Consider the following 16200-nt stretch of genomic DNA (forward strand, 5'->3'; position numbering starts at 1 on the left):
ATTAAAAAAAAAAAAAAAGTCATCCAGAACCTTCATCATGAAAAACAACACAACAAAACATGCAATCCATCTGTCTCCTTGAGTGAAAGCAAAAGGTGGTTTTCTCCAAAACTGATGCCCAAGTGAGAAATAAAAAAAATATTTTATTTACTTTTTTAATGTGTATGCATGTATTGCCTGCATGTATGTAAGTACACCATGTCATGCAATGCCCACAGAGACCAAAAGAGGTTGTTGGATCCCCTGGAACTGGAGTTACAGACAATTGTTAGCTGCCATGTGGGTGCTGGGATTCAAATCCGGGTCTTCTTCAAGAACAGTCAGTGTTCTTAACCACTGAGCCATCTCTCCAGCCCCCTTAAGTGAGAAAGTTAATCCAGCAAGTAACTATTGCCTTTGTTTGCTGCATAGAAACCAAGGTGCTCTATCTTAAACACAAGTGTGAGAAACAGACAGGAAAATAACAGGAACCAGCATAATTCAAATAGTGACCCCTTCCTGTGAGCCTGGAATTGTGTTTGCCTCCTGAACCTGAAGCAGGAGAACCTGGAGCCATGTTCTTGTCCTGTGAACCTGGAGCTGTGATTGTTACAATGAGCCTGGGCGCTGTAGTTCCTTCCCATCAACCTGGAACTGTAGCTGTCTCCCAAGAGCCTGGAGCTGTGTTCTCTGAGCTGGAGCTGTCTGTGCCTGTCTCCTGTGGATCTCTGTGAGTCTGGGACTGTTATCGCCTCCCATGAACCTGGAGCTGTAGCCCTTCCTGTGAACCTGCAGTGGCGGTCCCCTCCTGCTAGCTATAGCTGTGTCTGGCCCTATCATGTCTCCTCCCCTCCCTCCAGCGAGAGGTGTCGTGTCCCCCTCAACCCCCAGACAGAGTTGTGGTCCTGTGGTCCCCTCCCAGGAATCTGGAGTCATGGTCCCCTGGTCACTAGAAATGTGGTCCCTTCCTGTGAGCCAGAGTTGTGGTCCCCTCCTATCAACTTGGAGCTGTGATCCCCTCCCATGAATCTTGAGCTGTGGTTCCCTCCTGTGAGCTGGCTGGAGCTGTGGTGCCCTCACATGAGCATGAAGCTGTGGACCCCTACTCTAAACCACAGTTCCACATTCCTCTGGCTGATGGTCGGTCAGAGTAGATCATGAAGAACTTTCTGATAGGCAGCAGTGTCAGTCTTCTCTGAGGGGCTACATCCCCCACAGCGACCTCCCCTGAGGTCCCAGGTTGTACGTGGCAGAGACTTTTCCTCTTATGCTGGGAACAGGGAAGGCCTCTGTTATTTGCAGATTCTGGCCTTGGGAGGACTGATTCTTTGGAATGGACCTCTCACCTCCCCTGACACCCAGCTGTTGTCCTCACTCCACACGTGGTCCTGGGTATCCAGGCCTTGATCTTGGACCTCTTCCATTACCAGGCACCAAGAGGTTTTCCAGTATTTTTCTGTTAATCGTCTACAGCCCTAGTATGTCCTCCCCTTTGCCGTAATTGAACTTCTAAAGTTAAAAATCACAGTCTAGGAAGTTTTGTCTTTTTTTTTTTTAAGGAGAGAGAAATAGAAAGTACTGTAAAAACTTAACTGATATAATTTTCAAACTAAAAATATGTAATTATATCTTAGTACATAAATTTGGAAATCTAAAAATAAATATTTAGAATACTGTTTTTGCTTTAACTTTTAGCTTTAATAACTATAATTCGAGAGGAGTTATTAATATTTCCTTTAGTGGGGAATATGTGAGAAAAAGTCATGTTGGGAATTCCCTCAGAATGATATTGTCTAAAGTTGTTGAAGATAATTTATTGTTGATATTATTAATAGGAAGAGACAGTAATTATTTATAAGGCTTAATGAAAAGAGAAATGACTGACAATATATCCAAGATAGTCGTAAGTAACATTTAGATCAGTTTTGTCTGGGGTTAGCTGGGGCTGGAGAGATGGCTCAGTGGGTAAGAGTACTGACTGCTCTTGCAGAGAACCCAGGTTTGATTCCCAGTGCCCACATGGCAACTAAAAACTGTAACTCTAGTTTCAGGGGAATGCCCTCTTCTGACCTCACAGGCATTGTACAGCACAGGTGCACTTACACACATGCAGGCAATACAGTTATACACATAAAATAAAGATAACAAATAAAATATTTTTAAACGTTTTTAAAGAAACTTGCATATCTTTTAAAACAATTAGGCATTTTTAAATAGAGGACATTAAGATATTATCCAATAATGAACTATATAAGCATTGGAAAAAAAATTTAAAAATATGTTATTGCCTTATTTACCCAATATTGACAGAAGATGGGGCTATTGATCATGTTTTGAGAGAGAATTTTTATTAAGAATGTGATATAGGTGTTTATTGAAAATAGGCACAAAATAGAAAATCTTTAAAGATAATCTTCTAAATAACAATATGATATGTTTTGAGGAACTATAGTTATATTAGTACATTTAAGTATTTTGTAATATTTAGCAAAACTTAACAGCTCTTAAATCAACCTTGATTATACATATATTTTATTTTAGGTCAGTCCTTATAATAATTGCTAACAATAACAGATCAATAGCTCCATTCATTTAAATAGAGGTTAGATTTAACTTTGATTTGAAATTTTAAGATTTTATATAGCATATTTGTTTTATTGCTTATATATCTAAAATACCTTCCTTAAAACTTTATAACATATAGAAGCCTCTTTTAGTTTTATTTTCCATTTTGAAAGCACTTAGCCATTCTAATATTTATACATAAATCCTTTTTCTATTAAAATATTTTCATTTTTATATCCTTTTTAGCATTTTTATAACTAATTGATTATCTTAATATAATTTACTAACAAATGTATTTGACTTCTGTGAGAACTTTTTTGATGGGGGTACTAGGCACTGTCTATTCATTTTTCAAAAGTTTTAAAATAACAAACCAATTTTAATTTTATCAAAGTGAACAATAAATCAATGTTTCAATTAAGTTAAAGCTAGAACTTTTTGGAGCATCTGAGAATAAACCATAATAAAAATTTGGACTAGTATAGTCTGAATAAATAACATTTGGACAATGAAAAAAATTATTTTATTGTCTAATCCAAAATATTTTACTGGAAGAGGTTTTCATAAATTTGTGGATATTTTTAAAAATGTTATATCTAAAGTGATAAGTAAAAAATTTTAATTATCCTAGGACTAAGAAAGGAGCTGTCTTGTCTCTTTTATCTTCTCAGGCTATGACAAGCTGACATAGCTCCATTTCTCCTGACCTGAAACTTTAGTACTAGAGAGGCTGCCACCCAAATAGAGCATCCAATAAGCTGCTGCTACTATAAATATTTTTATATCATGAAATAATACCTGTCTCCTATTATCTGTCCCCTCTCTTGAGCTCCTTCTTCCCCTTTACCCCACATGGTTTCTTGTATATACTTCTCTCCTCCCTTCCCAGTTAAATGCCCCCATTTTCCTCATTTCACCCTTGGTAACATCTCTGACTATCCTCTTCTCCCAGCTCCTTCTTCCCTTTTCCCCCTTATGGTTCTTTTTAATTTTCCTGGTTCCTGCAGTTACATCAAGATATACATTCACGTCAAAGTATTTGGTACTAAGATCCACAAATGATTCTGTGTTACTTCACTTAGTATAACAGTTTCAAATTCCATCCACTTACCTGCATGTTTCATGATCTCATCTTTCTTTACTTCTGAGTAGAACTCCATTGTGTAAATGTACCACACTTTTCATTATCCATTCTTCTGTTGAGGGACATTTAGGTTGTAGGGTAGTCTGCAGGTCTTAGGAAGGAAGATCAGGTTGGGGGCCTACAGGAAAGTGAGGGTGGGGACAACATTCGGAGGGTCTAACTAGGAAGAAGAGTAGGTGTGGGCCCTGAAGGAGGAGACTGCCAGCGCTATATATTTTTTTTAAAGCAACAGATAACAATTCCTCCACTGAACTGTGATTGTTCTTGTGCTAACATCAGTTGTTAACCTGTGTGAGATGCTCTAGAACTCTCTGTTTTGTTTCTATATTTATGCCAATAGCATAATGTCTTTCTAATTGTGTCTTTATAATGTCTTTATTTTGATCCACTAAAACTTTGTAAATCACTGTTTGTCATTCTAGGTATTTTGAATTTCTCCGTGATTCTTATAATGAATTGTCATATTCACACTGTGGTTTTGACGAGAGGTACAGTTTCAACTCATTTCACCAGAAGGCGTTGATGTACTATGTTTTAAAAAATTAGAAAATATGAAGACAGTGGAAGAGTTTGTTCTTGCCTAGTTAAGGACTGCCTGAAACCGCACAGAGTTTGTGTCTCCTGGTGAAGTATCGGCTAGACACAGGCAACGGAGGGAAGGAGACTGCAGAAGGAAGAGAATAGCAAGAACACTGGGAACCATGCGTGCCCTCTTGAGGAGAGTGGACAGCACACTCAGACTTCACCAACTACTAGAAGTTTTTAGGGAAGCTTTTCACCACAGAAACGACTTTTAAAAATTCTATGATAAAGAACGTATGTACCTTATATTTCTGTAGTAAGAGTTAGACAATGAAAATTATACTGTACTCTTTTCTTTTTTTAAACATTTTTAAGGCCCTTTGCAACCCAGTAAGAATTGCTGCTCTGGGATGGGGATTGGTGGCCCACGCTTTTAACCCAAACACCTGGGAGGCAGAGGCAGGTGGATCTCTGTGAGATCAAGACCAACCTGGTCTACATCGAGAGTTCCAGGACAGCCGACCAGGGAGACCCTGTTTCAAAAAACAAAACAGAACAATCAGAAAAGAATTGATGGTTTTGTGCCAGGAGGAATTTCATTTCCTGAATGCTTACTGGGCATCATCCACTAGGTGGCAGCGTTGATCTGTTTGATATCTACAAGACAAAGCAGCTCCAAAACGCCAGTCCTTGGACTCCTGTTGGGAGAGCCTGACCCTCTCTCATTTACCCATTCACCGTTTTCAGAACATCTGCTACATGCTAACCTGGATATGTGGCGCACGATGGCTGTTCTAAAATTGTTGACCAATTCTTGAGGGGAGATATAAATGTGGGACAGATCAATTGAAATTCAAAATGATGGGGCTGGAGAGATGGCTCAGGGGTTAAGAACAATGGCTGCTCTTGCAAAGGACCAGGGTTCATTTCCCAGCACCCACATGGTAGCCAACTACAGCCTGTAATTCCAGTTCCGGGGAATCCAATGCCCTCTTCTGGCATTGTACACATGTGGCACACTTATATTCATGCAGGCAAAGCACTCATACACATAAATACATACATACATAAATAATTTTTAAAATCCAAAATGATAACTGTGGAGAGACTCTCAGCACAAGCTTGTGACCCAGGAGCAGCTGAGGTAGCTCTTGGGTGTTTTTGCCTTTTCCTAGTACTGCACGTAAAAACAAAAACAATATTAAAACTAAGAAAATGTTTGTGATAGAAAGATCGATGCCTAAGAAGGCACCTGGTATGTATTGTCTGTAGAAATAAGACCCTATGCTGCCAAAGAAAGCACATGACTCACTCATTTGCTCCCTTCTTAAGAAACTTACATCATATTGAGATCCCAGGCAACTTTCCTGATTGGACTCTTATCTACCTTAGAAAGAGTCTATACATGGTAAGTCTCAGATAAAGAATTCTGATTCTTCCAGCCAGAGGTTAATTTTTTCACTTCAGAGATGTCAGAGCTTCATCTTGCAACATTCAGCCTATTATAATTATCTGTGTACTTTTTGAAAGCCTTTGGTCTGTAGGGCTGCTGTTTCACTCTCTGCATTGGAGATGTCACTTCTAACCATCCTCCTTTCCAGAGGATGCTTTCTGGTAAAATCAGAAAAGTCATGGAAGGGCTGTATGTAGTTGTGTCAGATCACTTGCCTAATGTGTAAAGACCTGGGTTTCAGACTCAGTACCACAAATTAAAAAGAAAATAGATTAGAGGGGCTGGAGACATGACTCAGCAGTTAAGAGCAGTGGTTGCTCTTGCAGAGAACCCGTGTTTGGTTCCCATCACCTACATTGTGGCTAGCAACTGTCCATAACTCCAATTCCAGGGGGTCTGACACCCGTTCTGGCCTTCAAGTACATTGCATACGGCCTCCAAGTACATTGCACACGTGGTGCACTTATATATGTGCACTCAAAACACTCATACACCCTGGGAATAGTGGTCCACACCTTTAATCCCAGCACTCAGGAGGCAGAGGCAGGCATATCTCTGTGAGATGAAGGCCAGTGTGGTTTACATAGTGAGTTTAGGCCAGCTGTGGCCACAGAGAGATCCTGTTTCAAAAAAACCAAAAAAAATTTTTTAACTGTATCAAATAATTCTAAAAAAAAAAAAAACCCAAATGAGAATGGCTTTTTTTTTTTTTTTTTTTTTTTTTTTTTTTTTTTTTTTATGAGCCAGAGTCTTTCCTGTAACCCCAGCTGTCACTATGTAGACCAGGTTGGCCTTGAACTCACAGAGATCTGCCTGCCTCTGCCTCCCAAGTGCTGGGATTAAAGGTGTGTGCCACCACGCCTGGCTGAGAATGTGCTTTTTAAAACTGCACAGTGCTCTACAGAAATGGATTCTACATGTTTGTAACATTTGAACAGAAGACAGCAAATGTACTCTTACATCTCTGAAAATGTGCACTAAAATAAACGTTTTCCCTTAAGTTTTCTTGCTCATGTGTTTTACCAACAGCAACATAAAATTTCCACACAATGTAGCTGAATACTCCATTTGGATACTCAGAAAATTGGAAGCATTATTTATAATTCAGAAATTAAACAATTGATTGCACTAATTAGGAGCCATGACAATAGCCAAGTATTCTGAACCACTTTGTGCTTTTTTTTTTTTTTACCAGAAGCTAAGACGAATATTATATTACAGATGGTGAGATTCTTTACAAATACTTTAGGATGCTTCTGATCTATATGGGTACTCAAAGTTTAAAAGCACCCAAGAAACTACATGTAAGAATTAAAACTAATGGGGATGGAGAGAGCACTGACTGCTCTTACAGAAGACCTGGGTTTGAATCCCAGCATCCACATAGTGACTAACAGCCATCTGTAACTCCAGTTCCATGGGATTCGATGCCTTCTTCTGTCCTCCATGGGCATTGCGTGACATGGGTGCACTTAACAGCATTCAGGCAATATACTCATACACATAAATAATAAAAATAAAATTAACAAAAGAATAAAATCTAATTGATGGTATGTGTGTCCAAACAGGGACATGGAGAGGATAAAAACTTGAGTGGTCAGGGCAAGTCTAGAAAAAAAAATGTAATATTTGAATCTTATATATGGGGGAGGTAAAAAATTCTTATCTGACTTAGTTTTGTGTCTGAATGCTTGATAAACCCTGAAAAAAGCAGCTTAGGAGAGAAAGATTTATTTTACACTTGAGTTTTAGGTTACAGTTCATGATGTGGGGAAGTCAAGATGGCAAGAGCTGGAAACAGCTGGTTCCACCCACAGAAAGGAGTACAGAAAGGTGAGACCATGCATGCTTCTTCTAGAGTATTCTTTTTATACAGTCCAGAACCCAAACCCGAGGAATTATGCCACCCACTTTTAGGCTAAGCCTTCCAATATCAATCAACATAATCAAGACAACCCCTCAAAGACATGCCCACATTCCAACAAGACCATCCCTCATTTGACGCTCTCTTCCCAGCTGATCCTACATTGTGTCACATTAACAATCAAACTATTTTTACAATATTTTTTCTATATCATGTTATTTTTCATTTGTCTGTGGCTGAATCTCTCTTGAGAGGTCAGGAGGCAATTCTGAGGTTTGGCATCTTAAAAGAGGGAAGGAGAAAGTTCTATGCCAGAGATGACCAAAGTCATGAATGACAAAAGTATTTTCACGAGACCGGAGACAAAATTTGAGAACCTAAACATTGTAAAGTTCAAAAGATATAAGTAGTTAATAAATGAATGAATAATTCAAATTCAGGATGTTAGAGAAGAATGTATAGAAATGAATCAGAATTATAGCACATTGAGAATAAATTCCCAAGTATTCCGAGTTGTTATGAAAATATCTGACCATGGTCCATCTGTATTTCACATATGACACACTTGTGTGTTGAAAGCAGAGATAAGATGGGTGTGTTTGGGTAGAAGGATCACAAACTCTTTGAAAAAGAGTTAGAAGGGAATTACTCTAATTTTACTCATATAGGGAAATGTAGAACTTGAATGTAGCAGAGTGCTTGAGTGAGAGAAGTTTTATACATCTACCCATGCAGAAAGGCCAGACAAGGGTCAACCTGGAATGTCTGATTTGTTTTTATTAACAATTAGACAAATTATAGGAAATCATTTACTTCTGAGCAATTAGTCATACCCATTTTTAAGTTAAAAAATTAAGTGATATTCTCTAGGTAGCAGAACTAGCCATTTCTGGCATAAATAATCATACAGCTTCTTCTACAACTTGTCTATCAAAGCAAATTCGGTAGTCATTTTAGACATAGTTGTAGATTGGTAAATTTTTATTGTTTGAGAATTTCATACATGTGTATGTAATTTGATCAAATCCCCCCATTTTTTTCCCTCCAATTCCTCCCCTCCCCACTCCTACCACGTTTCCCTTACAATTTCATGTGTTCTACTTTTTAAACATTTAAAAAATTTTATTTTATGTGTATGAGTGTTTGGCATGCATGTAAGTGCACCTGTGTCATGCAATGCCCTGGGAGATCAGATGAGGGCGTTGGATTCCCTGCAACTGGAGTTATGGTGGTTGTTAGCCTCCATGTGAGTGCTGGGAGTTGAACCCAGGTCCTCTGCAAAAACAGTCAGTGCTCTTAACCACTGAGCCATCTCTTCAGCCCAACAATTTCATGTACTCTACTTTTAAAAACCCACTTAGTTCACTTAGGGCTGCATGAGAGAAGGCCACCTGTGGGAGCATAGGCAGCCTCACAGGGCCCATTCCTGAAGAAAACTGACTCTCCTGCTTATAGCAGCCAGCACTGGCAATAGCTCCTTACCTAAGGGTGAGACATCATGAGCCTCTCACCGGCCCATGCTGAGGTTTTTACTGGCTTGATCTTGTGCATGTCTTGTGCATGCCATCATATCCACTATGAGTTAATGTGTGCAACAGCCCTGTCATGTCCTGAAAACTCTGTTTCACTGAAGTTATCCGCTACCTTTGGCTCTTGTGCTCTTTCCATACCCTCTTCTGTGATGATCTCTGAGTTTTGGGAGGGGGTGTCTATGATACAGATGTTCCATTTAGGGCTGAGCATTCCTCAGTCTCTTATTCTCTGCTTGTTGATCAATTGGGAGTCACTGTATTAATCATTATGTATTACCAAAAGAAGATTCTCTGATGAGGGTTGAGAACTACACTAACCTATGGGTATAAAGAGAAGCACTTAGGTGGCTGTTTATTACTATGTCTACTTAGCAATTACTCTAACTCTAATATCATCTAGCCCTATCCCTAAACCCTAACTCTAACCCTCTCCCTAACCCTAACCCTAATCCTATCCTTAGTCCTAGCCCTAACTCTAACTCTAATCCTAACCCCAAGCAGTCCTCACTCTAGATATGTGTTGTGTAGTCATATCTTCTGAGATAAACCATTCTATATTAGAAGGAATATCATCTTTAACAAGCACAAGATAATGTAAAGAGGAGTGAAACATTCTATCCTGCAAGAAAGGTAGTTAAATTCAAGAAGTAACAGTTCAAAAGCTTCAGGAAGTCTCTGAAACTGACCCTATTCACTAGGCCCTCCCTCCCAAAGCATATATAAGCAGTAAGGGCCCTTAAGAGACACTCTCAAGTCAGCAGAGCTGCCTAGAAGACTCCCAGACAAGACAAGCTACCTAGAAGAGGCTCAGACCAGCTGAGCTGCCTGGAAGAGGCAGAGACCAGTCTAGCTGCCTAAAAGAGGCTCAGACCATCTGAGCAGCCTGAAAGAGACATTCTCCAACCTGTCGAGCTATCAGCAAGGTATGCAATGAGCTCCAGGTTTCCAGGTTTCATAAGCCATCATCCATGAAGGGATAGGCTTTTAGTGGTGCAGTCATCTTTGTGTCATTTACGCTCCTATAAGTAACCCCTCACCCATACTCCTGTTAAGTAATTCCAATAAAACTCATTGGTTCACCAAGTTGGACTTTTGGTAGTATACTTATTTTGGTCTGTTACCAGTTCCATGTCTGAGGTGCGTAGGTGTTTGTTCACATCTCCCTAAGAATAGTGTCATACAACAACAGGTATGTGAAGTACTTTTGAGAAGGCCCAGGCACAGTGAGGGTCCACAATGGCCAGATCACCACATCCATCCATACCAAGATGAAGAATAAGAAACATACCACTGAGGCCATGTTCAGGGCCAGGTTTGAGGTCTCTGGCAGCCAGAAGATCCATATCTCAAAGAAGTGGGGAGTTAAAGAGATGAATGCAAATGAACTTGAAGGCATGGTGACTGAAAAGCAGCTCGTCCCCAATGGCAGCGATGTCAAACATGTCCAATCCTAGTGCCTGCACTCTGGAGGGCTTCTACTCTGCTGCCGCCTTAATAGAGCTAACATATTACCCAAAATAAATTAATAAAGTTAGAAAAGTTAACTAATGGTCTAAAGTCATACCACTGGTCAGGCATGGTTGTGCACACCTGTAATCCCAGCACTTGGAAGACTGAGGCAGAAGGATCACTGTGAATTCAAGACCAGACTAGCTACATAGTGAGATTCTACTCCAAATAATAATAAGAAAAATAAACTATAAAAACAAATTTAAGCCAGGTGTGGTGGCTCACACCTTTAGTCCCAGCACTTGGGAGGCAAAAGCAGACAGATCTCTGGGAGTTCAAGGCCAGCTTGGTCTATATAGTGAGTTCCAGGTTAGCTGGAGCTACAGGGAGACACTGTCCCAAAAAGACAAAAGAAAAACCCACCAAATTTAATAAAGTAATAATACTAATATTAACTAAGTTAAAATTTACTGCAGTGCTATCTGCCATCAAAGCCAATTTTGTGACAGGGATGTAGTTCAGTGTTAGAGAACTTGTCCACCGTGTGTCAAAGCTCTAGGTGTGGTCCCCAACACTGTAAACTTAAAAAAAATTATTTATTATTTTTATTTTATGTGTATGTGTGTATTGCCTGCATGTAGTTAAGTGCACCCGTGTGGTACAATGCCTGCGGAGGTCAGAAGAGGCTGTCGGATCCCCTGGGACTGGTGTTACAGACTCCATGTGGGTGCTGGGATTCAAACCTGGGTCTTCTGCAAGAACAACCAGTGTTCTTAACTGCTGAGCCATCTCTCCAGCCCCCACTGTAAAATTTTTTAAAAATATATTTTATTATTTTATTTTATGTGTATGAGTGTATTGCCTGCACTTATGTAAGTGTACCCATGTCATGCAATGCCCGCAGATATCAGAAGAGGGCATTGGATCCCCTAGAACTGGAGTTACAGATGGTTGTTAGCTGCCATGTGGATGCTGGGAATTGAACCCAGGTCCGCAGAGTCAGGAGGAGGTACTTGCCTACAAATGACTTTCATCCTGAGCAGACAGCAAAATGGAGTTCAGCATGGGAGTGTTTCCTAGCATTCATTCCTCCTGTTAAGACAAGATGATTGCCCATCAGGTTCCTTTTAAGAATAATTAATGTGGGGAAACTAGGTAAGAACACTAGTCAAATATGATCCTGCTGCCTCTAACTCAGCTGGAAAATGTGAACAAATTCATATTTTGAGTCAAAAACAGTTTAACAAGACCACAAAAAACAATCATAAGACACAAATAAGAATCTACTTGTTTACATGCTAGATTCAGATGGCTAACACATGTGCCCAGGTGTGCACATGTATGCACACACACAAACATATGCAAACACACACTGTTATAAAACATACACACATTAACAGTGTAAAATTTGTTATTTGTCTGAAACAATGAATGAGGAACTTGCAAAATATGAATAAGGTAAGAACTGAATATAAAATATGAATTTTCACTATCTAATGTGTACCGTTCTGCAACTCTTACACTATCACAGGCAGTGAGGCAGAACAGAAAAATAGGAAAATATTAAGGGGATGTGGGGGAGGCAGAGTCCCTCCTCCCCATCCAAGAACATCTATTTGGTTTTCTAAAGCACCACATTCTCAGGGTACAGAGTATGAGAAAAGAAGAACTTGCTGACAACTGTAACAACTTGATAATAATCAGCGGAGCCCTCCTAACCAGCAGTTTCCCTCTGCTAGGCTATGCCCCTGCCATCTCTGCTGAGAAGCCTACCATGATCAGCTTACTGTAGCAAAGCCTACAAATGCCTGCTTTGAGCCAGTCAGCTAGATGGTGAAATGTGACCCTCACCATGGCAAATGTATGACTTGCTGACTGCTATTCAATGATGATGTGGTTCCCAAAGATGTCAGTGTTGCCATTGTCACCATCCAGACCAAGTGCAGCATCCACTGTGGACTGGTATCCTATCGACGTCAAGTTTGGCATTATTTACCAATCTACCACTGTGGTACTTGGTCAAGACTTGGCTAAGGTACAGCAAACTATGTGCATGCTGACCAAGACCACAGCTGTTATCGAGGTTTGGTCTTGCCTGAACCACACGTTTGATCTGATATATGTCAAGAGTGCCTTTGTGCACTGGTATATGGGTGAGGGGATTGAGCAAGGAGAGTTTTCTAAGGGCCATGAGGATAGGGCTGTACTAGAGAAGGATTATGAGGAGGTTGATGGAGGAGGGAAGTGGTGATGGAAGACATGATCTGGCTAATAAGGGGATTAAAGTTAGTATAGGTTGGGCATTCTACACTGATGTTTCTACAGCAGATATCATAGATGGCCTCATTGTCTGCCATGGATTTTGTTGAAGAGGAGGCTGAGGAAGGAAAGGAATACTAATGATCCATTCCTTTCAGCCCTGCAGTGTGTCAGCCAAGTATGCCTTTGTTCACTGGTATGTGGGTGAGGGGATGGAGGAAGGAGACTTTTCTGAAGCCCATGAGGACATGGCTGATGCCAAGTGTGCCTTTGCTTACTAATATATTGGTAAAGAAATGGAGGAAGAGTTTTCTCAGGTCTGTGAGGACATGGGTGCCTTAGAGGATTATGAAGAAGTCTGATTTGGATTCTGTTGGAGAGGGTAAGGCAGGAAGGGAAAGCAAACTATCCATTCCTTTCAGCCTTGAAGCATTCCGTATCTTCAGAACTTGAGCTTCAGCATTAGGTGACAGGCAGATAAGTTTTCTGATTGGATTTTCCTCACCTAGTGATGATTACATATATCCTTTCCACATGTAATTAAGATTTTTCTGTCTCAAAGTAAAGGCTTTAAGAAAAAAAAATAGTTTTGCTTCCTGTGCTTTTTGAAAAAAAACTGTCTTGATTGCAATTTGCCCACACTTTGAGTACAGGGCCCCTGCAACATGGTAGTGTCAAGGACCCCAACTAGCTATCCAGTTACCTATATGGGAAAAGAAAGCTAGACCAGATTCTAACACTGTTACTCACCTCTTCAGTATTTTCATAAGGTACCTAGAAAAATAATGAAAGTCACTATGCAAATCAGAGCTAACACAGCTACTAAGATCATTACTGGAGGTTATGGGGTGACTATTTTAAAGAACTGAGCTCTGGGTTCAGTCTCTAAAAATGACTGGCTAATAAAGTGGCATACAAATAAGTTTGAGGTCTGGGATATAACCCAACGATATAGGGCCTGCCTAGCTTGTGCAAAGCCCCTAGGTTCAATCCCAGCACCACAACACGTTTTATATTGTTGGTGGCTGTTAACAGTGTAATTATTTCAGTCTCAAGGTGTCCTTGAACTGAAAAAAAGCTAGGTAGAAATGTTTTTAGACTGATTAAAGTCTGTGCTTCTAACTCTTAGAGGATGGAAAAGGACTAATAACATAACCTAGTAGAGCTTTCTTATCATACATAATCCCCAGTACTTAAGGTATAAGGAGATGGGGGAAAGTTTCAGAACTAAAATTTATATTGGCTAACCAAAGGCCAGGGAAGAAAGTTAGTTATTGAATAAACCATCCCCATTGGCAGAAGATTGCATTACATGATGAAGTGGCAACATTAGTAATGTTAGGAGAAAGGTTCACAAGTTATAGCACTTGGCATGGCTTGTGTGTGTGTCTGTGTATGTGTGTGTTTGTGTGTGTGTGCGTGCGTGTGTGTGTGTGTGTGTGGTGTGTGTGTGTGTTCATTGCCGGGAGTTGAACCTAGAGCCTCCTGCATGCTAGGCACGTGGTCTACCACTGGGCTACAGCCCTATTTTTGAATTCTGAGATCTCACTAAATTGCATAGGCTGGCCTTTGACTCACTAAAGCACAGGCAAGCCTTGAACTTTCAACTCTCCTCACTGAGCCTCCTGAGTAGCTAGTATTACAGGTGTGCACCATCATGCCCAACCTCATTCATTTAAGCATGTAATTTGGTTTCATCTAAAGGACTGTTGGCTTAAGTATATAGTTCAGTGGTAGAATGCTTTCCTAATATGTGGGAAGCCTTTGGGCCATGGGTTCATTCTTACCACTGGAGGAGAAAAGATGCAAGTAGAGGATTTAACCTAGGAGAAATTAAAATTTCAAATTGAGCAAGCATAAGGAAAAGCAGGCATAAGTAATGAGGACAAAGTCTTTTTGGCTTAAGAATAGGGAAAGCAATTTCCCCCATTGCTTTTCTTAGCTTACTTCCTTGTAAATTTGCAAAATAGTTGTCCTCAGCTCCTGAAAGAATCTGACTTGCCACATGTTCAATGAAAATATTCTAGTGGGTGGTATTAGTTACTTTCTTTTGCTGTGATAAAATACTATAACCAAAGCCACTTGTAGAAGGAAGAGTTTATTTGGGCTTACAGTCCCAGAGGGTGGGGGACTTACAGACCCCATTGTGGTGGGGTAGGCAGATCAGGAGGCAGCTCAAACAGAAAGGTGAGTGATCATATCTTCAAGCATGCACAGGAAGCAGAAAGAGCAAGGTGAAAGTGGGGCAAGGCTATGTATGAACCCTTAAGGCCAGCCCCACTGACATGCTTCCTCCAGCGAGGACATACCTCCTAAACCTCTGCAAACAGCGCCACCAACTGACCAAGTGTTCAAATACTTGAGCCTATGGGGGACACTTTTCATTCAAACCACCACATGGGTTGGAGCTGCAGCCCCAGCACAGCAATACAAACGTGGTCAACATCAGCCACAAGGGAAAGCAGACACTGGGGCTTTAAAGTAATGAATGTTATGAGTTTAGTGTTGAACTCTTGAAGAAGACCATCTTGAGAAATGTGTGTACCTGCAACCTAACCTGTAGGCTGTAGGCTGTCAAGGGCAGGCATGAACATGGCCTAACACAAAATCATAACCTTACTTAAGAACTTTGGGATTTTTTGCGATTAAAAAAAAGTCTTGACTGCAGGGTTCTGCAGCAAAAACTTTACAAATGGCAGCAGTGTGTTACAATGACAAAAGGTTAGGCATACCTATGAGTCTAAACCCTCTGAAACATGTTGAGGCCTTTGTTTTGTTTCTTTTCTGCAAAGCAAGGTACCTATTTTTACACTTACTTATTATTTGTGGGAGGGCGGGTGTGGTGTGCATGCCCTAGCACACATGTGGAGGTCAGAAGACAACTTCTGGGATTTGGTTCTCTCCTTTCACATGTGGGATTCTGGGGATCAAACTCAGGTTGTCAGGCTTGCACAGTAAGATCTTTCACTACTGAATCTTTTACTCACTGACCCTATTTTACAATTCGGGACAAAAAGATAGATTAATTAGTGCCCGGGCAGCAACACCAGACCCAAACAGGCAACCAAGGACAGTCTAAAATCAGGGAAGTGAGCATTGACTACAGAGTGCCATGATGTCTTCTCAGTGTTCCTTGGTATAAGTCAGGCAGAAAATGGACTGAGAAGCCCAGGGTGTCAAGTATACATAATGTTTTGTTTGTTTTGTTTTTGATGGGTGATGGTGCCCCCACCTGTGGGGACCCTGTACAGGTAAAGCTCGAGGGGGACCACTCCCTGAAAGGAAAAACGGGTGAGAAAGAAGAGACGGAGCCCAAGCAAGTCCACTTGTCAAGGGTCGCTTTATTGTACTGCAAGCCTTTTTTTATATACAGTTTGTATTCAGAGGGGGTTGAAGAAGTTGGTCAAAGGTTACAGCATTCTTATGGGTATGG

At 40.5% G+C, this 16200-nt stretch overlaps 1 pseudogene; it reads left to right on the top strand.

The window, feature by feature from the left end:
• Window positions 1–12162: 12162 nt before the first annotated feature.
• On the top strand, window positions 12163–12759 carry LOC103731419 (annotated as a pseudogene).
• The last annotated feature ends 3441 nt before the right edge of the window (window positions 12760–16200 follow it).

Source organism: Nannospalax galili, unplaced genomic scaffold (assembly GCF_000622305.1).
Source record: "Nannospalax galili isolate Female #2095 unplaced genomic scaffold, S.galili_v1.0 scaffold213, whole genome shotgun sequence".
Lineage (NCBI taxonomy): Eukaryota > Metazoa > Chordata > Mammalia > Rodentia > Spalacidae > Nannospalax > Nannospalax galili.